This window comes from Zea mays, chromosome 8 (genome assembly GCF_902167145.1).
Source record: "Zea mays cultivar B73 chromosome 8, Zm-B73-REFERENCE-NAM-5.0, whole genome shotgun sequence".
In the NCBI taxonomy this organism is placed as follows: Eukaryota; Viridiplantae; Streptophyta; class Magnoliopsida; order Poales; family Poaceae; genus Zea; species Zea mays.
Window position 1 is genome coordinate 8,590,448 of NC_050103.1, and position 23,725 is coordinate 8,614,172.

Below are 23,725 nucleotides of genomic sequence, written 5' to 3' on the forward strand. Positions count from 1 at the left end.
TAATAGGTTAAATGGGGTAGCCCTGGGTGGACACCCTGAGTAACACCTGGGGTGTTACAAAACTCTATTTAGTTGATTTTTTGAAGGAGGAGGCCGATCTAGATGCATGCTTAATTGCTAAGACTAGCACGGGCTGGCTGTGGCATCACCGTCTAGCACATGTTGGGATGAAGAACCTTCATAAACTTCTAAAGGGAGAACATGTGTTGGGTCTAACCAATGTATCTTTCGAAAAAGATAGACCTTGTGCAGCTTGTCAAGCAGGTAAACAAGTGGGAAGTACTCATCACAGCAAGAATGTGATGACCATGTCAAGACCTCTGGAGCTACTCCATATGGACCTCTTCGGACCCGTCGCATATCTCAGCATCGGGGGAAGTAAGTATGGTCTTGTTATTCTTGATGATTTTCCCGCTTCACTTGGGTATTCTTTTTACAGGATAAATCAGAAACCCAAGGGACAGTAAAGCGCTTTCTAAGGAGAGCTCAAAATGAATTTGAGCTCAAGGTGAAAAAGATAAGAAGCGACAACGGGTCCGAGTTCAAGAACTTACAAGTGGAGGAGTACCTTGAGGAGGAAGGAATCAAGCATGAGTTCTCCGCTCCCTACACACCATAGCAAAACGGTGTGGTAGAGAGGAAGAACATGACGCTTATAGACATAGCGAGGACGATGCTTGGAGAATTCAAGACGTCCGAGCGGTTTTGGTCGGAAGCTGTGAACACAGCTTGCCACGCCATAAACCGGGTCTACCTTCATCGCCTCCTCAAGAAGACCTCATATGAACTTCTAGCCGGTAACAAACCCAACGTTTTGTACTTTCGTGTATTTGGGAGTAAATGTTATATTCTAGTAAAGAAAGGTAGAAATTCTAAATTTGCTCCCAAAGCTGTAGAAGGGTTTTTGCTAGGTTATGACTCAAATACAAAGGCGTATAGAGTCTTCAACAAAACATCGGGTTTGGTTGAAGTCTCTAGCGACATTGTATTTGATGAAACTAATGGCTCTCCAAGAGAGCAAGTTGATCTTGATGATGTAGATGAAGATGATGTTCCAATGGACGCAATTCGCACCATGGCGATTGGAGATGTGCGACCACAGGAACAACAAGAGCGAGATCAACCTTCTTCCTCAACAATAGTGCACCCGCCAACTCAAGAAGATGAACATGTTCATCAAGAAGAGGCGTGTGATCAAGGGGGAGCACAAGATGATCAAGTTATGGAGGAAGAGGCATCACGGGCCCCTCCAACTCAAATCCGAGCGGCGATTAAAAGGAATCATCCCGTCGACCAGATTCTGGGTGATATAAGCAAGGGAGTAACTACTCGCTCAAGACTAGCTAACTTTTGTGAGCATTACTCGTTTGTCTCTTCTATTGAGCCTTTCAGGGTAGAAGAGGCCTTGCAAGATCCGGATTGAGTGTTGGCCATGCAGGAAGAGCTCAACAACTTCAAGAGGAATGAAGTTTGGAGCCTGGTGCCACGTCCCAAGCAAAACGTTGTGGGAACCAAGTGGGTGTTCCACAACAAGCAAGACGAGCATGGGGTGGTGATAAGGAACAAGGCTCGACTTGTGGCAAAAGGTTATGCCCAAGTCGCAGGTTTGGATTTCGAGGAGACTTTTGCTCCTGTGGCTAGGCTAGAGTCTATTCGCATTCTATTAGCCTATGCTGCTCACCACTCTTTCAGGTTGTTCCAAATGGATGTAAAGAGCGTTTTTCTCAATGGGCCAATCAAGGAGGAGGTGTACGTGGAGCAACCCCCTGGCCTTGAGGATGAACGGTACCCCGACCATGTGTGTAAGCTCTCTAAGGCGCTCTATGGACTTAAGCAAGCCCCAAGAGCATGGTATGAATGCCTTAGAGATTTCCTAATTACCAATGCTTTCAAGGTTGGGAAAGCCGATCCAACTCTTTTCACTAAGACCTGTGATGGTGACCTATTCGTGTGCCAAATTTATGTCGATGACATAATATTTGGTGCTACTAACCAAAAGTCTTGTGAAGAGTTTAGCAGGGTGATGACACGGAAATTTGAGATGTCGATGATGGGCGAGTTGAACTACTTCCTTGGGTTCCAAGTGAAGCAACTCAAGGACGACACCTTCATCTCCCAAATGAAGTACACGCAAGACTTGCTCAAGCGGTTCGGGATGAAGGACGCCAAGCCCGCGAAGACACCAATGGGCACCGACGGACATGTGGACCTCAACAAAGGAGGTAAGTCCGTTGATCAAAAGGCATACCGGTCTATGATAGGATCCTTGCTTTATTTATGTGCTAGTAGACCGGATATTATGCTTAGCATATGCATGTGTGCTAGATTTCAATCCGATCCATGGGAGTGTCACCTTGTGGTCGTTAAGCGAATTCTTAGATATTTAGTTGCTACGCCTTGTTTCGGGATCTAGTATCCAAAGGGGTCTGCCTTTGACTTGATTGGATACTCAGACTCCGATTATGCTGGATGCAAGGTTGATAGGAAGAGTACATCAGGGACGTGCCAATTCCTAGGAAGGTCCCTGGTGTCTTGGAGTTCTAAGAAACAAACCTCCGTTGCCCTATCCACCGCTGAGGTCGAGTATGTTGCCGCAGGACAGTGTTGCGCGCAACTACTTTGGATGAGGCAAACCCTCCGGAACTTTGGCTACAATCTAAGCAAAGTCCCACTCCTATGTGACAATGAGAGTGCAATCCGCATGGCGGATAATCCTGTTGAACACAGCCGCACTAAGCACATAGACATCCGGTATCACTTTTTGAGAGACCACCAGCAAAAGGGAGATATCGAAGTGTTTTATGTTAGCACCGAGAACCAGCTAGCCGATATCTTTACCAAGCCTTTAGATGAGAAGACCTTTTGCAGGCTGCGTAGTGGGCTAAATGTCTTAGATTCGCGTAACTTGGATTAATCTATAGCATACATGTGTTTTATGCCTCTGATCTTGTTACCTTATGCATTTATATGATTTATTGCTTATTTATGGTGCTCAAGTTGTGCAAGAAATCCCCGGACCTCACAAGTCCATGTGTGAGTGATGCACATATTTAGGGGGAGATGTGCTACAACTTGACCCCTTGAGACTAACCATGTTTTGAGTTCACTTGATTTAGTCTCAATAGTGAATTGAAAGGGAAAGGTGAACTTGGACCATGCAAGACTTCCACTGCACTCCGATGTGTGGGTAATTCACTCCAAGTTCATATCTATGCTCTTATTGCCTTTTTGCTCTTAATTGACAATTTTGGTGAGGCAATAGGGTTAAAGGGCCAAGAATGATCCCGTTTTGGTGCTTCATGCCAAAGGGGGAGAAAATAAGGCCAAAGCAAATGGATCAGCTACCACTTGTGAAAAGTTTAAAAAGAGTAGAGTAGAACTTTTGATTTGCCAAAATACTCTTATTGTCAAAATTTGGTCTCTAATGGAGAGATTTTATAATTGTGGGAAAAGGGGGAGTTTTTGGTACTTAATCAATTTTTCATTTGGATTATCTCTCTTTGTGCCTAAACATGTGTGTTTGACTTAGAGATAGGAAAATGATTTTGATTTGCAAAAACAAACCAAGTGGTGGCAAAGAATGATCCAAATATGCCAAATTAGAGTTAAAAACAATTTGGTCTTCAATTTGAATCGATGTTGCATGTTTTGCATTTCTTTTGGATGTGTTGGCATAAATCACCAAAAAGGGGGAGATTGAAAGGGAAATGTGCCTTTGGGCAATTTCTATTATGTTTTGGTGATTAAGTACCCAACACATTTAAATAAGCTCTCAAAAAGAGAAAAGTGACAATCAAGGCAAAGGTATGCTTCTAGACTTAGTACATTGGTCTTTGTGTACTAATATATTTGTCTAAGTGCTAGAATCAGAGAAAAGAGAAAAAGAAAAGGACTTGGCTGGAGCAGCCAAGACTCAGCTCGATCTGGCACACCAGATAGTGTCCGGTGCGCCAGGCCAGCTCTGGCGAACTGGCCACTCTCGGGAAAACTTTGGCGGCGTACGGCTATAATTCTCCGGTGAGCCAACGGCCGCCAGCGCAACGGTCGTCCGCCAAATCCGCGGGCGACGTGTGGCTCGCTCCAACGGTCGGCAGGGGGCACCGGACTGTCCGGTGTGCACCGGACAGTGTCCGGTGCACCAACTGCCACCAATTTGCAACGGTCGGCTGCGCCCAATTTGGAAGGGAATCGGGCACCGGACATGAACAGTAGCTGACCGGTGGCACACCGGGCTGTCTGGTGCGCCACCCAACAGAAGGCAACTTTGGCCTTCCAAGATTGCCTCCAACAGCTCCTAGCTGCCTTGGGGCTATAAAAGGGACCCCTAGGCGCATGGAGGAGTCACCCAAGCATTCCTTGATCATTCCTAAGCACCAAGACTCCATTCTCACGCATTCGATTCTTTGAGATAGTGACTTGAGCCCCATTTGAGTAGAGAACTCCTCGCGTTGTGTTGTGAGCTCAAGTTGTGGCTTGTGTGCATGATTGTGCTCTTGTTTTGAGTCTTGTGTGTGTTGCTCTCCCCTCCCTTACTTCCGTGCTTCTTTGTGATCATCAATTGTAAGGGCGAGAGGCTCCAAGTTGTGGAGATTCCTCGCGAACGGGAGAAAGCATAAGAAAGGAAAAATTTGTGGTATTCAAGTTGATCATTGGATCACTTGAAAGGGGTTGAGTGCAACCCTCGTCCATTGGGACGCCACAACGTGGAGTAGGCAAGTGTTATACTTGGCCGAACCACGGGATAAAACCACCGTGTCTCTTGTGATTGCTTTTATGTGATATCTTGTGTTAGCAAGTGCTCGCTTCTTAGCCATACTAACACTTAACCAAGTTTTGTGGCTATAAGTATTTGATTTTTACAGGATCACCTATTCACCCCCCCTCTAGGTGCTCTCGAAAAGGTTAAACCCTATTTCTCTTTCAGGAGCTGGCGATAGGAGAGGAACGCGGTGGCAGCGAGCACGGCCACCGCGGCCAGGTAAGGCAGTGCAGCGGTGGCGACGGGCGGCATGGCGAGCAGCGAGGAGAGCGAGCGCGCAACGTGCGAGAGCGAGGAGGCGAGCAGGAAGGCGAGCGAGTAGAGCACGAGTAGCAAGATGAGGAGATCGAGTGTGGCCGACGATGGGCGTGCCTGCATGCCGGTCGAGGAGCGGGAGGAGGAGGATGCGGGTCGCATCGCTGCGGCGCCCGCTGCTGCTGCGGTGGAGGTAGGGGGCGGCGGCAGAGCGGTGAGGGGAGGGGAGAGGAATGGCCAGAGGATGACGCGACCGGTGTGGGGATTAATCGACGGATTTGGGCGAATTAAATCGGGATCGGATTTGCTGTGTGCCTTGTTTATTATGGTTTTTTGCCTTCTGGAGCGGGTTTTTGCTGCTGCCGCCGCTTGGAGCCGACCAACGCCAGTGGAGCTCGCTGTCGGTTTTGGCCCGCCAAGGGAAGATCGTGGCGTGGTGCTGCTGGTAACCTTTCTGTTCGTCTAGAGAGGAGATACGAGCGAGAGACAGAGGATAAGAAAAGGAGGATGCTAATGAATGGCGCTTTTGGTTCTAGGGGTAAAATTGTCCGATCAATTGCTGACAGCACAGTAAAAAAATGTTGATCTTTCAAATAACCCCTTAAATGGCATTTTGTCTATAAGCCAGTGTTTGAGAATGGCGTATTAACGAAGCGTGTTCCCATAATGGCATTTGAGCGAATCCTAAGTTTCATAATGGCAGAATTCCAATTTTCTCTCCCATGGCCACAATCCTACAAGCCACCTCAGTTGCTTATGTATGATGGGCACTCGGATCCGAAGCAATTCTTGATGAATTACGAAGAAACAATATCTTTGTATGGGGTAATGCTGCCGTCATGGCAAAGTCCTTCGTCATGACAGTCTGAAATGTGGCCCAAACTTGGTACTCTTCTCTCCGGCCAGGGACAATTACGTCGTGGCAGAAGCTCAAGGACATGCTGGTCACCAGTTTCCAAGGATTTCAGACAAAGCCAGTCACAACTCAAGCCTTGTTTCAATGTACACAGGACCATGAGGAATACCTTCAGGTGTATGTCTGAAGGTTTTTGCGCTTAAGAGCACAAGCGCCCACAGAGCCCAATGAAATTGTCATTGAGGCCATGATCAAAGGGCTTCGGCCCAGACCTACAACTCAATACTTTGCCAGGAAGCCTCCACAAACTCTGGAGAAGCTTCTTCAAAAGATGGATGAGTACATCTGGGCTGACAACGATTTTCGCCAAAGAAGGGAGGAGGCCTACAGGTTTTCTGAGATGACCAGGGGCTTCAGAGGAAGACTTCACCCCAGGCATGTCCGATCAATCCACAACTCCAACACCAATGATGATAGGGCCAGCAATGCTCAACATAGCCATCATAGTTCTCAGACTTCGAGCATGCAACAGACTTCCTTCAGACCACCAGCTCCGAGAGGTAGAGGAGGAAGAAGTTTCAGTGGTGGAAGATTTGGCAATCAACCTCGAAAGTTATACTACCTTTTTTGTCGCGAGGACAAGGGCCACACAACAAGGACATGCCATGTTACCATTCAAAAGCAGAAGGAAATTGCTGAAGCTGAAGCACGACAGAGTCAGCCAAAGCAAGTCCTCCACACTACTTCGTGTTATTCTCCTTATGTCCCGGAGTATGTAGGCAACCAACAGCCTACGACCTCTGTTGCTTCGGCAAGCCATTCTTAAGCTTCCTGGGCCCAGTTGCCACCACCACCACCGCTAGCACCTTTGGGTCACAGTCAGCAGCCAGAAGGGCAACACCACGCTCAGCAACAACGCGACCTTCAGGAGGAGTCTGAAGCTCGCACAGTCAATAGCACTGTGCCTGAATCAAAGCACATTTACTAGAGGCTACAGTGGTGTGACCAAACAATATCCTGATCTGATGTATCTTAAAATTTTTCTGCCTTTATATCTTCTTGCAAGAAAGACAATTTAGGAAGAATCAATATCCAATTTCATGTAATAATAATACTTCGGTTACATCATCGATTATGGAAGTCGTACCTAAGGGAGCGCAGAGTAAGTTCCGAAGCTCCAAAGTCATTCTTGAGGGAATGTAGATCTAAGATACCACCGAAATAAAAGGTGAAGAAGCTCCAAAGTCGTTCCTAAGGGGATGCATAGCTTAAATACCACCTAAGTCAGAGGTGAAGAAGCTCCAAAGTCGTTCCTAAGGGGATGCAGATCTTAGCTCCAAAGTCGTTCCTAAGGGGATGCAGAGCTGAAATGCCACCTAAGTAAAAGGTGAAGAGACTCCAAAGTCGTTCCTAAGGGGATGCAGAGTCTGAGTGTGTTCTCGTGTGGGTGTGTGTCTTCGGCATAGGCATCATGCCACATCATATCATCACATCATTTCGCATAGCATTACATCATACATCATATCGCATCGGCAACAAAGTTGTGGAAGGGGAAGAAATGCTCCTCTAAAATATTTGATGAATTATGGAACAATGTGCTGAAGCACAAAGTACACCTTCGGCATATATAATTGTACACAACAGGAAAACCTTCGTCAGCAATGCTATTATACAACAGTCGCGACAAAGTAAGAAGTATTCAATAAATAGAGGCGGCAATTTTTCTTCGCAAAACATGAAAAAAGGGAAGGTGGTTTTTCGCCGAAGGCTAAAAAATGGTACGTACACAAATTTCATGTATCACAAAGAAATATATTACATTAATATACATACAAATATTTGATGTTCGACTCATATACAAATATTACATTTCTTAGTACACAAGAATTCAGTCTTCTTTCAATATTTTCTCGGCAGCTTCATTTAGGAGTTTGTTGACAGCTTCATCAACAGCTTCGTTGTCGATCCTTATCATTTCTAATGCTTCCTTCGTGGCTGGATCGGCCTCAGGATTATACGGCTCAGGCGGCAGTGAAAGTTCAGCTGTAGTAAAGAACAAGTTGTTAATCCGAAGCTAAAAACAAACATCGAAGCTAAATTTCAATAAAAGTACCTATAAGCCTTGCGCGTTCAGCAGCCTCTTCAGCTCGCTTAGCTTCTTCTCGGGTATCGTGAGATTCTTTCTCGTTTTTTCTAATAGCTTCATCAGTCATCTCACGACCACCCTTCATCCACACACCGGAGTAGAACTTACCACCCAAGGTAGAGGATTCAGCCGAAGGGTTCTTAATATCTTCCACCGAGAAAACAAATCCCGATCTAGCTGCAGCCTGAATGTGCTCACAATCGACCTTCTCCAAGATCGCAGCAACCCCTCGGGCGCCAGCAAATGCGTAGAAGTCTCCTCGATCTCTTAAGATTTCCTCAAAGGCTTCGACTTCCCCGCTGATCCACTGCATGACACCATTAGGGTCACCACGGATGAATTTCTGCTCTGAAGAGTACACTCCCACTTTTGCAAAACTGTCCTTTAGAGTCTTGGCGCACCCTAAGGATATTTTGTAGCATTTCTCTTTAGAATTCCGGAGCTCTTCGACATTCTTTTGGGCTCTGGATTTCTCAAATTCGCTTATTTCATGTTTTACCATTGCAACTTCAAATTTTTCACTTGTTTCTGCGAGTTGCTTCTTTAAGTTTTCAATTTCGACCTTGTGAGTTTCGGTTTGTGCATCGAGCCTAGGTTCACTGGCCTTCAGCCTGTCCACTAAGGAAAGCAATATCTTATCCTTTTCAAGGGCTTCGTTCCTTAGGGAAATGACCTTCGCCCAAAGATTCCCAAGAACTATTTGGCAGCTCTCATCTTCTGCTTCTTTTTGGGCTCTCAAAGCTTTACTTAGGATCAAACCCTAATAATAGAAATGTATGAGAACACAACAATAAAAAGAAAATCTATAAACATAACTTATTTTACAACAAATATATATACCTTCAAGCTATTATAAGCGAGGTTGTTTGCTAGTTCATCATTCGACATTGCAGATAGGCCAACCTCTAGCTTCGGGAATCCTATATTTTTTGCCATCTCCCGACAAACAAATATCTCATTATTGTCCGGAAGGCACTATAGAAACTCGTCTTCATCAGTGCCATTAAACACCAAGGATCCTGGGGGATACTTCAAATCCTTGGCATATTGCATAGCTTCGGCAATCTGCTCTTCTGATAGTTTTTCCCTGCCGCGTGACGCACTATAAATTCCAATCCCTCAGTAGAAGCTTCAGCAGCAGGGAATTCAGACTCTTTGCTAGTTTTTGTAGCATCTGAAGGTTTTGCTTCAGTATTCTTTTCAACAACCTCCGTAGGCCCTGTTTCTGCGGGAACTGAGGACCCGGCTTCTGTTCCAACCTGAGTCATGACGGCTTCGGCAGTTTCCTTCGTATTCTTTTCACCCATGTTAGGTACTTCTGCAGAAGCAGGAGTTAGTACCTTTGTCGATTCCATGATAGCGTCTAATACGCTGGCCATTCTTCTCCTTTTTGGAGTTACTGTAGGAATTTTTAACACCTTTGGCAGCTCCGTCTCTTGCGGCGGGCTTAGAATCTTCAGTTGCTCTGCTGATTTCTTTGGTTCTGGCTCTTTGGCCGTTTTTGCTCTAGCTTCGACATGATGCTTAGGCACTTCGGTTGTCTCGGTTTTTTGCTCCTCCGTTATTACCTTCGGCTTAGTCACTTCGGCCAACTTTCCCTTAGCTTCAGCAAGAGCGAGGCAGTCTGACCTAGAAGCAGAAGACCCTTTAGCAGGTTTCGGCACTTCGGCCATCTCAGCGCGCTTGGGGCGATGCGTTAAAACTTTAATTTTTTTCAGCTTCGGCGTGCTGGCGATCGCCGAAGCAACAGATTTTCTCCTTTTCCCTTGCTTCTGTGAAGGATAGCAATAATCCGGGTATACGAAGCCAATAACGTCAAAAACTCTATTCAATCTTTTCTTGCCCCATCCTCCTAAGGCCACTGTCATGGCATCGTCTTCAGCCCTTGTGTAGGCACCAAGCAACTCGTTGCCGGTTGCCTCAATACAATCTAGCCAGTCATCGTTCGGCTCATCGAATTGATTTCTGTACCTGAAGGTGTACTTCAGGTAAACTAAGTCGCCTTGACTGGACCAGGCATAGCAGCTTCCTTTGGCATCTCCCAGCCACTTCCAAGGGGCCACACTCTATAAGCAATATGCTCCTACACTAGGTCCCTTGTGCTAATATAAGTGCATACAGTGTTAAAGGCCATCTGGCATGCTTGAATATCATTTCCAAGGGCAGTGGCTGGACTCCTAATGCCGAAGCGAGACCAGATAGGGCATTGAATGATCTCCTTTATATCTTCTCTTTCAATCAAGTTGTTTTTCACATAAAACCATTCTTGCATCCAGGCTCCTGTCCACCTCTTCCGAAATGTTGGGACTGGATAACTCACATCAGAGCGGGACACGAAGCTGTAGCAACCAAAATTATTATGATATTGTTCTTTGCCAGTAGCCTTCGTCTCATAGGACAGATCATAAATGTTGCAGAAGCATTTTGCATTTGGCTCTAACCCATGGTTCCTCATGGCCCAAATAAAAATTCCCATTCTGATGATAGCCTCGGGGGTAATCCGATGAAGGTAAATTTCAAAAGTTTTCAAAACTTCAACCAAAAATTTATCCAAGGGAAACCGAAGCCCTGCTTTCATGAAGCTTCTGTAGACAACTACTTCGTCAGCTTCGGGCATAGGGGCATTGTTGTCTCCCCCAGCCCTCACGATAGAAATATCGTGGAAATATCTACCTTTCATTGCATCAATCTGGCTTTGTTTAATGGTTGATTTCCCGAAGACGGTATGGCTTGGTCGCCATGGACGGTCTTCGACATCTTTGTTCTCACTCTTTGCATCAAAGCTTTCATCATCACTGGAACTCTCAGATATCCCAGCTAATGTTTCATGTGCAATCTTTTCTGCGTTGGTTCTTTCCATAGCTTCGTAAAATTCGGACAGGGCTGGGTCAACAACCTTCTCACCAGCCATCAGATTTTGTTGAAATGACGAAGCTTAAAATTCAATCAAAATTCAACAAAGCAGGAAAACCTAAAATGACGAACACAAAGCAGGCAACTGAGATGGCACAAGAAAATACTCTCAGTGCGAGCTCCTATCTATATGCCTAGTGCCTCACGATTTGGTGGGTCCTACATGTAAGAGTCTTACACTATTCTAGCGAAGGGAAGGTGTTTTTTCGGACCTTCGGCTAAAGGCCTTCGTTTACGTCGCAGTCTAAATTTGTTACAAAGAAACAAATTAATACTGTGAGGGGCTACTGTTGGGAGCCTTCCTTTTCCGAAGGTCCTCAAAACGTGACTAACCATATGTTTTTAGTATGACATAGACTATTACAGGAGGCTTCGACTTTGGGATGAAGGTTCTCTCATGATAAAGGCATGTGTAATATGAAGATACAACCCGAAGGTGACATGGATGAACGCCGAAGCTATGGCTAAAGGAGCTTCGGCTTGGTATGATAGCAAGCATGAAGGATGGAACCGACCTAAGGGGAAAAAGACTACTTCGTCCTTGATAACTAGCATTATGATTAAGAGTAAATGTCAGAGGCATGGATGTAATCTTATCCGGGCTACGTCCCGTGCCTATAAATAGATGAACAGTAGCACCGTACTGTTCACGCTGGATTATAATCTCTCTCTCTCGCGTCATATTTGCACTCCCATCTTCTGGCGAACCGAATGTACAATAGTATTATAAATATCATTAATGTTAATTCTTATATGTGGATATGAATATAAAAAATTGTGAGGATCTGATCATTATCTTTCATTCTTTAATGTTCTTTCACACTCTTACTCATATTTATATTTATATCCATATTTACATATTGAGATGATGAAGCTATGTCCTTCATAATCTTCGTCTGAAGAGAATTATATCCAAAAGGAAATAATGCTTCGAAGGACGAAGGCCTTTAACCATTAACAATTGTGTTGCCTTGTTCTTGATCTGTAGCATTTGAGAACAAGTGACCAACATAGTCATAGGTGCCTTCTCCTTCTTTGTGAAGTTGAGGGCCTTTTGGCTCTTGGTGTTCTTGGTTCCCTTATGGAAACCAAGTCCATCCTTAATGGAGGGAAGTCAACCAATGGTAAAGGCATCCCTAGCAATTTAACTTTATCTACTTCATTTTTGCAAGTTTTAAGTTGAACATTTAATTGAACAATTTCACCATTCAACTTTGCAATAGTAGAAGTATGATTATTACAAGCATTAAAATCATGATCTTTGCATTTAGCACATATTGAAATATGCTCAATGGATGAACTAGCAACATTTAATTTCTGTATTCTAGCATTTAAATCACCATTTAAACTCTTAAGGCTAGTAATATAGGAATGTCAAGAAGACAATTCAAATGCAAGCATTTCATTCTTCTTAATTTTTAAAGCAAGATATTTTTTTTCAACTTCTACTACTTTATCATGTTCCTCATAAAGCAAATATTATTGTTTTTCTAGAAATCTATCATTTCCATTAAGAGCATCAATTAATTCATTAATTTTATTTATGTTAGATCTATCTAAGCCCTTACAAAGATTGCTATAGTCTACGTCGTCATCATCATCATCAGCATATTCCTCATCACTAGAAGAGGTATACTTAGGGGTATCACAGTTACGTACCTTCTTCTCTTTTGCTATGAGACAAGTGTGATGCTCGTTGGGGAAGAGGGAGGATTTGTCGAAGGCAAAGGCAGCAAGTCGTTCATCGTCGGAGTCGGATGAAGAGCAGTCCGAGTCCCATTCCTTGCCAATGTGTGCCTCACCCTTTGTCTTTCTATAGAATTTCTTCTTCTCCTTCTTCCCTTTCTTATCTTGTACTTGGTCATTCTCATTATCGGGAAATTGAGCAATAAAATGACCAGTCTTACGACATTTGAATCATGGACACTTTCCCCTTGATTTGTTCTTGTTGGGGTAGTCCTTGCGTCCCTTTAATGCAGTCTTGAAGCGCTTTATCACAAGTGCCATTTATTCCTCATCATGTCCGACAGCCTCCACTTGTACCACCTTATTTGGAAGCATCTCCATGTTGGTCGTTGCTTTGAGTGCAACAGGTTGTGGCTCGTAGAGAGAAAGAGATCCATTGGTGATATCATCGACGTACCTTCCTTCTTTTACCATCATGCTCCCGCTTACAAACTTACCAATGTTTTCCTCGGGCGACATTTTGGTATACCTAGGGGTTTCACGAATAATATTAACAAGATGAGGATCAATTACAGTAAATGAACTTAACATGAGCTGCACGACGTCGTGATCCATTCATCTTGTGCTCCCATAACTTTGAATCTTGTTCACCAGGGTCTTGAATCTGTTGTATGTTTCAGTTGGTTCCTGTCCCCTTTTCATGGCGAATCTCCCCAGCTCGCCTTACACCAACTCCATCTTGGTGATCATCGTAGCATCATTACCATCATGAGAGATCTTGAGGGTGTTCCATATTTGCTTGGCGTTGTCCAAACCACTAACCTTATCGTATTCATCCCTATATAGAGACGCTAAAAGAATAGTAGTGGCTTGGACATTTTTATGAATTTGCTCATTGATAAATATGGCATTATCACTACTATCAAAATTCATTCCATTTTATACTACTTCCCAAATGCTAGGATGAAGAAAAAATAAATGACTACGCATTTTATGACTCCAAAAAGAATAATGTTCCTCATCAAAATGAGGGGGCTTGCTAAGAGGTATAGATAGCAAATGAGCATTAGAGTTGTATGGAATACGAGAATAATCAAAGGAATAATTTTGATTAACCGTCTCTTTCTTTGACGTGGAATCATCATCGTTGTTGTCCTTAGGTGAAGACGAGGAGGCATCACTATCATAGTAGATAACCTTCTTGATGCACACTTCTTCTCGTCCTTTTTCTTGTTGTTTAAGCCTAAGTCAGTGGACTTATCACCTTTTGGCTTGTTAATGTTGAAGGTCTCCTTCTACTTGTCGTTGATCTCAATCCTCTTGCTCTTAGGATCTATCTCTTCGGGCGGTTAGTCCCTTGATGAAGACAATGGCTCTGATACCAATTGAGAGCACCTAGAGGGGGGTGAATAGGTGATCCTGCAAAAATCAACTCTAAACAACACAAAATTGGTTTATAATGAATGTTAGTGAAAGATAAAGCCAAGTTGGTATGAGTAGAGATGGAGGAGAGGAGAACTCTTCACTTGATTGCTCCTTTGAGATGTGTATCAAACTTAGGAGCAATAATACAAGTGAAGTATGAGAACTCCTAGAAGATGATAATCACAATAAAGTAAATAGACAAAAGACACGACAATTTTATCCCATGGTTCGGCCAATGCCTAGACCATGTTGTGGTGACCTCCTTCGGTCAAGGATTGTACTCAACCCCTCACAAGTGATCCAAAGATCAAACTTAAGTACCACAGTTTTCTTCGTTATATCAAATTTCCTTTGTGAGGAATCTCCACAAGTTGGAGTCTCTCACACCTTACACAAATGATCTTAATCAAAATCAGAGTAAGGATGGAGTAGAAACACATATAAGAACTCAATCACAGCAACAACACACACATAAGTCAAGAAGAGAGCGCAAGAATCAAAACGGCAGAGTCACAACTCAAGAATGCGCTCAAATCTCTATATAATGAATTGATAGCGAAGTCTCAGAGTTGTAGAGTGCTCAAAGTGTGCTTGTGTAATAGCTGCATGTGCATAGGGGGTCCTTTTATAGTCTTAAGGGGCCAAGGAGTCATTTGATCTTCATTTAGAAGGCCCTAGTTGCCTTCTGACCGCGGGTGCACCGGACACTACACAATCACTGATTCCCTTCCTTAATCAGCCGAGACGACCGTTCCTAGCCGTTGGTCACTTGGCACATCGGACAGTCCAGTGTAACCCGGTGACCAATGGCCAGGCAGGAGTGACCCACACGGATTGTGTGGCTGACCGTTGGCCATGCGCGTGGTTGTCACACTGCACATTCTGGTGCACATCAAACAGTCCGGTGAATTATAGCTGTGACGTCCCAACGATTTCCCGAGAGTGGCCTATTCGCCGGCCGAACAGACTAGGCACCAAACACTGTCCGATGCACATCGAACAGTCCGGTGCTCCCTAGACCGGCACAAGTTTGGCCACACTTAGCCAAACTTCTTCACTTCAAGTTTTCTTGACTTGGAGAGTTTCCTAGCACTTAGATGAACATTATTCGACACTTAAAACAATTTACTAAGTGTTAGAACCATACCTTGTTCCTTTAATATAATGGGATTTGCAATATACACCAAAAACATTTTTCCATGTTTCTCAATTTGTCTTTCAAATACTTGTACCTATGCTCATATATCAAGATGTTAGCCAAGACAATGTGTTGAGTATTTAATCACCAAAACAAGATAGAAATGGCCCAAGGGCACATTTCCCTTTCAATGTGCAAGATGTCTACTTTCTGCGAACATGCAGACGGTTCGCGTACTTAGGTCGGACGGTCTGTCGTACCAGTAAATGCTATATTCCCATTTGAAACATGTTAGAGCTATCGAAAAAGGCAGGTTCGAACAGTCCACCGCCCACAGAAGAACGGTCTGAGACCTAGCAACTTAACGCACCTTAGCACTAACCAAGTGACTTTACATGGGCGGACTATTCACCCTCTAAGGCCGTACGATCTATCACCTGGTAGTCAGTATTATCTGGGCTAAAACTCTAGACAGTCCGTAGTACAATCGCCCAAAAACACAAAGTCCCTGTCCAATTCCATTTTGGCACATGCGAACGATCCGCCAACCCCGACCGTATGGTTCGCATAAGCACACAAGGACTCGTGCAAACTTGCAACCCCTCTGGTTAGGACTGTGGATGGTCCAGCCCTAATGCCCAGACAGTCCATAGTACAATAGTTAAAATCATCCCAAGAGAGACCACTTTTGCTGGTCCACTATGTGAGTTGCGGACGGTCTGGCTTCCTGGCCAGGTCCACCGACCACTGATCATACCAACTTTCCAAATAAGCTTTTGAAAAGATTTTAACTTTCAAAATCGGAAGCGTTGTTAGTCTTCATGCAAATGCAAACACTAGATTCTCTATGAGACACTAAGTTATACACAGATAAGTGCCATTGACCCCGCTTGATAGTATGACTATATATCTAGCCTACTAATCCAGTAAATTTCTTCTCTAAACACCTAGTGACCGGCAAAAACAAAGCCTATGTTATACCTTTGCCTTCACCCGATCCACAACCAATGCTTTAAGTCTCCAACACTTTCAATAAGACTCTTTTTCCTGTGGTCCAACCTACATTTTTATTTCTCCAAAAAATATTAGTCCACATATGGTTGTCATTAATTAGCAAAACATCACCAAGGAGCCTAGATGATTCACAATCTCCCCCTTTTAGTAATTGATGACAACACTACACATTTCATCCAGAGGACGTTTCGGTTTTCAAATCTTCCTCATACACTAGGTATAAGAAGGATTTGAGGGGTGAGTTTTGAGTGACTTATCTTGATTTGAAGTTCCATCTTAGAAATAGACAAGTCAAGTCAAAACTCAGGGTGTAGGAAAGGCTTCCCCTACATGTGTGCATGATATGTCCAGTTGAAGGTTACACACATATAATATATCGTAGTTTTGGTGGAGATTTCCTACAATTATGGTCATCGAGACATATAGGAGTAATATGATATGAAATAAGCATTAAACATTCAACACCCCACGATCAACCATACGCATAATGTTTCAAACTAATAGATATATAAAAAGACAACATAAGTTGTTCACATAGCATAATCCATAAGCAACACAAGACATAGGACATAGTTCAAATAGCACAAATGCATAACATAATACACATGAAATAAACATGCATATTGATAGAAGGCAAGGCCCGATCTTCCGTGAGGTAGGATAACTTGATTAGGTGGAGATCTCGACATTGATGATCCAAGGCTCCGAGCAAACGGGTGTAACACCCTAATTGTTGAACTAACAAAATCTTTTGAGATTTAGTTTAATTTGTAAGGAATTGAGTTCTAATGATTTCTAGCAAGGATTTCCTTTCTTTTCAACAGTTATTTCTCTAAATAAATAACAAGATGTAAAAATATTTGCTATTAATATAAATAAATAACGACTACTTAGTTTTGAATGAAATACTAAATTTAACTACGCCGGAGTAGTTTTATTTGTATGTTAAGAAAATATTGTAAATGTGTGCATTACATATTTAAAACATTTAGCTAATTAATGAAATAAATATAAACATACATTTAAATGCATTTCATGATTGACACGTTTTGTTGTTACATTTAAATCAAATTCGAAATAAAAACAAGAGATCAGTATTGAATTTGAATATTTGAAACTGAAATAAAACAGAAATTAGAAAAAAAGAGCAATCTCCTGCCGCGCGGCCCTTTTCTCTGTTTGGCCCATTTTCTCTATTCCGCGGGGCCTAATTAGTCTCCACGTTTCTTTTTTTTCATTTTTGTTTTCTAGCCGCAAATGATGACATCAGCACATGCATCGAGTCGGTCACTATATTATGGGTCCGCTGTTTAGTATCTATCTCCAACCACGCGCTGATCACGGAACAGAACTGCGGTCGTTCGTAACAGAATGCGTATCAACAGTGCGGACTTGTTCCCTGTCCATATAAGGATGGACGTGATCCCTCTCGTTCCATCGAGCCGCTTAGGAAGAGAACAAGACCCGTCGCCGAGAGTGCCATGCCAGGAGCCCATGTCCTCGTAACCCATAGGTGGAGCAAACTCAAACAGAAAGCTTCGTCAGGTGAGCAGAGAGAACCGTGTGAGGGTACTCGTGGACAGACCAAGCGCTATTGGTGATAGGAGCACTCATGATTTCTCGCCGGCGTCAAGGACTGCGGCTGGCCGCACTATGCCCTGGACCCGCAATTTCGAAACCCGATCTCTGGTATGGACTCGCTTCCGCTAATTGTACATGATTAGAGGATTCTCTAGCACATATGCACGCTCGGATTGGTTCGCCTGGTCGCCCAACCCTCTACTCGCCAGCGAAACGCCGCCGCGGGCTGCGCTGGAGCCGCCCGGTCTTCGGTCTGCTGTTGGATAGAAGAAACGTATCAGCCGTCGATCGCGACGTGTACGACTGCAATTGGATGCGCTTGGGGTCGGTTCGGTCGGGGTAATAGGATCCGTTCGATCTAGATCTGGGGGTTGTGGCTAGTTCTCGCTTATTTTAAATCTGGTTCGCAGATCTCGGAATCAATGGTTGCCGTGCGGCTGTGATCGCGCCCTGATTCATAATAAAGTTGATCTAATCTGGGCCATCCAGCGTTGATCCAACGGCCGAGATCCACCAATACCCTTCCGTCCGAATGGTTATTTAAAAGAACCCCGGGAAATGTTAGAATTAACCCACCGTCCTGATGCAGTGGTAGAAAATTTAATCTATGCCCCTGAAATTTGTGGTTTAGCCCCTGGTCTTTAAGGTATTAGTGTTCACAGTTCGGATATTGAATAAAATGAGTATATTAATGTAGAAAATGAGTTTTAGTATGAAAACAATTTTAGAAACTTGTATAATTCATATTTAATTCATTTTAACTTCAAATTGATCCATTCCAGTGGCATTAATTTTGTTTTAATATTGTTTATCACATATTACCTTTGTTTAACCATGAAACTTGAATTAAAATTGCTCGATTGAATTAATCTATTCTAGGTGCTAAATAATTTCAGAAATTCATAACTCAATAACCGTAACTCTGTTTTAATCCATTCTGGTTGCATTAGTCTCACAATAATATCTATTATCATCTGGTAACTTTGTTTTGTCATGAAATATAGGTTAAAATATTGCACTTAGTCTATTCTATATTTAACCACATAGATATTCGGAAAATCATAACTCGATAGCCGTAGCCCCGAATTTAGTGGTTCTTGTTTCTACGATCTCGTTACGACGTGTAGATTATTATTATGCAGTTTGTGCTTATGTTTGGTGTAATGTTAATTTTGCCTATACCATGTTTGTATGTATTGCTACGTTTAGCAGTGAGGACACGTGTCATCTGAAAAGCAAGTTGGTACCTAGAATCTCAATTCCCAGGCAAGTTGTGCCCTTGATCACTTCTTTTTACCCACTCATGTTCTGATTAATCATAATGATCTGCATAGGTTAATTTTGATGGGACCCAATAGGTTACCCCAGTTTGACTATCTTTATACCTTGTTCACCACTGAATCTTTGGGTAGTACCTGATATTGCTTTATGTGGTTTTGGGTATAGAGATACATTTTATTCATGATTATACTTTGTTATCAGTTTGTTAATTATTGTTCATGATAAGATCATTATGTTAATTGGAACATGGAGAACCACCCGGGAAAACAGTGCTACCACAAGGGTTTAATGGGACGCCCTTGGCCAACTAACTAGGAAAGCTAGTGGAAGACTACCTTACCCGAAAGGGGCAAGGGCAGTAGGGGAGTGGTCGGTGTAGGGAGGCCCTTGGGATGATTTTGCTGCGATGGCGGTCATGCGAGGGATTCTTGCATTGGAGCTTCCTATAAACTGTAGCGGGTTTTCTGAAGCTAGTGGAACTTTGTAAAGGCCTCGTAGTGTTACCCTGCCTTGACTCCTCGGTACAGGTGTATGGGATTGGCCGTCTCTTGGCAGATGGGTAACATGACTTGTGGGTAAAGATGTGCAACCTCTGCAGAGTGTAAAACTGGTATACTAGCCGTGCTCACGGTCATGAGCAGCTCGGACACTCACATGATTAAATTATGAAACTTAAATTCAATTTGTCATATGCATTGCATCGCAGGTGAGGTTGTTACTTTTGTTATGCTACTTAATTGGGTTGGTATTTACTTATACTTAGTAATTGCTAATAAAATTTTGACCAACTTTAAAAGCAATGCTCAGCTCTAACCATCCTCTTTGGTAAGCCTTACACTTCACGTGAGCTCCCACCTTTGGCGAGTTCATGCACATTATTCCCCACAACTTGTTGAGCGATGAACGTATATGAGCTCACTCTTGCTGTCTCACACCCCCCACAGGTCAAGAACAGGTACCACAGGATGAGGCGCATGAAGGATGCTGCGATGTGTTCGTGAGAGGTCTAGGTCGTCGTCTCCCAGTCAACTTTGGGTTGCTGGACCGTTGTCTCCTTATAATGTATTTATTTATTTATTTTGTACAAAACTCCTATTATATAGTAAAGACGTGACATTCGATCCTATGCCATGATTCATCATATGTGTGAGACTTGGTCCCAGCACACCTGGTGATTATGTTCGCACCCGGGTCTTGGTGCCCTGAAATCCGGGTGTGATAGAAGTGGTATCAGAGGAATGTTGACTATAAGACAAAACCTAGATAGAACTGGACAACCATTGTCTACTTACCTTTGCTACTCTGATTCTTTATCTAAACTTTCCTTAATCTTTTCTCATCCATTGTTGCTTTACTCTGATTATTCTTATCTTTTCCTTCTAAAGACAAATGTGGATTTCACACTTTGAAATCTTGTGCCTGAAGTGACCTCTAGGACTAGGAGACCTACTCTTAGGAACAAAATCAAAACTATTTTCGTAAATATTTGTATGCTTGAATGTTTGTTCTTGTGATACATGTCTGATTTGGATCTTTGATTGAGTGTGATGAGTTGTGGAGTATTGTCCACAATTACATCTGCATATACATATAGGCATAAATATAAACAAATAAAATTCATAAGATAACTAGACAAACTAGATTATTCCTCATTAAAGTATCTAGCCTAACAATATCCATCTAATCTGGAAAGATTCTATCTTACTCATAGATCCATCTTATCCTAAAAATAATAATATATACTCATCATATCATGAAAAGATTTTATCTAATCCTAATAGATCTAACTGACCTCAAAAGAATCTACCTTATCCCTAGGGATCCATCTTGCCCTAAGTAACATATTTATCCCACTCTAGAATAACAACCATGAGATAATCCCAAAATTTATTTAGATCTTATCTGGTCTCGGCTCGTCATACCAATCTAATCTAGATCACATCTAATCTAATATGATCCAATATAAAGGGAGCTACTTAAACAAGTTAGTTAATACTGGTAACCTAGATTAGACCATATTCCTATAAATGGGTTTTAAACCTAAATTGATGTCTTAGATCAACTCGTCCGTGAAACCCCGACCTAACCTATGTTATAGGTTGCCCAATCCATTTGTTCCAAAAGCAAAGTAAAACTCTGTTCAAACTTACCTACCTCGTGTACCCCGGCTATCCTAACCACATATCCTTAACTCGGATGGCAACTCCAAGAAGAAAGGCCAAAGAAGACCAACCACGTCAAAGAAGGATAAGCATCAACTCAAGTCTTCAAAGATCAAGTTGGATCGCCAGAGGAATCAAGATCCAGAGTTCAGGATGAAGTCTTTCCTTATTATACTCTTCCTTGCCACAACCTATACTTGCCATAACCGTACTTCATCTGGCCTAATAAATGGCTAGACATATGTATATCCATATATTCCAAATCATCTACTAACGTGTATAAAAAAACTTCAAACAAAACTTTTGATTCCTAAACCAAATGAGAAACTAAATTTCAAACCAAACTGGTTGCATCCCTTTTTCTTATAAATCTCGAGGACGAGATTTCTGTTAAGGGGGTAGGATTTGTAACACCTTAATTGTTGAACTAACAAAATCTTTTGAGATTTAGTTTAATTTGTAAGGAATTGAGTTCTAATGATTTCTAGCAAGGATTTCCTTTCTTTTCAACAGTTATTTCTCTAAATAAATAACAAGATGTAAAAATATTTGCTATTAATATAAATAAATAACAACTACTTAGTTTTGAATGAAATACTAAATTTAACTACGCTGGAGTAGTTTTATTTGTTTGTTAAGAAAATATTGTAAATGTGTGCATTACATATTTAAAACATTTAGCTAATTAATGAAATAAATATAAACATACATTTAAATGCATTTCATGATTGACACGTTTTGTTGTTACATTTAAATCAAATTCGAAATAAAAACAAGAGATCAGTATTGAATTTGAATATTTGAAACTGAAATAAAACAGAAATTAGAAAAAAAGAGCAATCTCCTTCCGCGCGGCCCTTTTCTTTGTTGGCCCATTTTCTCTATTCCGCGGGGCCTAATTAGTCTCCACGTTTCATTTTTTTCATTTTTGTTTTCTAGCCGCAAATGATGACATCAGCACATGCATCGAGTCGGTCACTATATTATGGGTCCGCCGTTTAGTATCCATCTCCAACCACGCGCTGATCACGGAACAGAACTGCGGCCGTTCGTAACAGAATGCGTATCAACAGTGCGGACTTGTTCCCTGTCCATATAAGGATGGACGTGATCCCTCTCGTTCCATCGAGCCGCTTAGGAAGAGAACAAGACCCGTCGCCGAGAGTGCCATGCCAGGAGCCCATGTCCCCGTAACCCATAGGTGGAGCAAACTCAAACAGAAAGCTTCGTCAGGTGAGCAGAGAGAACCGTGCGAGGGTACTCGTGGACAGACCAGGCGCTATTGGTGATAGGAGCACTCATGATTTCTCGCCGGCGTCAAGGACTGCGGCTGGCCGCACTATGCCCTGGACCCGCAATTTCGAAACCCGATCCCTGGTATGGATTCGCTTCCGCTAATTGTACATGATTAGAGGATTCTCTAGCACATATGCACGCTCGGATTGGTTCGCCTAGTCGCCCAACCCTCTACTCGCCAGCGAAACGCCGCCGCGGGCTGCGCTGGAGCCGCCCGATCTGCGGTCTGCTGTTGGATAGAAGAAACGTATCAGCCGTCGATCGCGACGTGTACGGCTGCGATTGGATGCGCTTGGGGTCGGTTCGGTCGGGGTAATAGGATCCGTTCGATCTAGATCTGGGGGTTGTGGCTAGTTCTCGCTTATTTTAAATCTGGTTCGCAGATCTCGGAATCCACGGTTGTCGTGCGACTGTGATCGCGCCCTGATTCATAATAAAGTTGATCTAATCTGGGCCATCCAGCGTTGATCCAACGGCCGAGATCCACCAATACCCTTCCGTCCGAATGGTTATTTAAAAGAACCCCCGGGAAATGTTAGAATTAACCCACCGTCCTGATGCAGTGGTAGAAAATTTAATCTATGCCCCTGAAATTTGTGGTTTAGCCCCTGGTCTTTAAGGTATTAGTGTTCACAGTTCGGATATTGAATAAAATGAGTATATTAATGTAGAAAATGAGTTTTAGTATGAAAACAATTTTAGAAACTTGTATAATTCATATTTAATTCATTTTAACTCCAAATTGATCCATTCCAGTGGCATTAATTTTGTTTTAATATTGTTTATCACATATTACCTTTGTTTAACCATGAAACTTGAATTAAAATTGCTCGATTGAATTAATCTATTCTAGGTGCTAAATAATTTCATAAATTAATAACTCAATAACCGTAACTCCGTTTTAATCCATTCTGGTTGCATTAGTCTCACAATAATATCTATTATCATCTGGTAACTTTGTTTTGTCATGAAATATAGGTTAAAATATTGCACTTAGTCTATTCTATATTTAACCACGTGGATCTTCGGAAAATCATAACTCGATAGCCGTAGCCCCGAATTTAGTGGTTCTTGTTTCTACGATCTCGTTACGACGTGTAGATTATTATTATGCAGTTTGTGCTTATGTTTGGTGTAATGTTAATTTTGCCTATACCATGTTTGTATGTATTGCTACGTTTAGTAGTGAGGACACGTGTCATCTGAAAAGCAA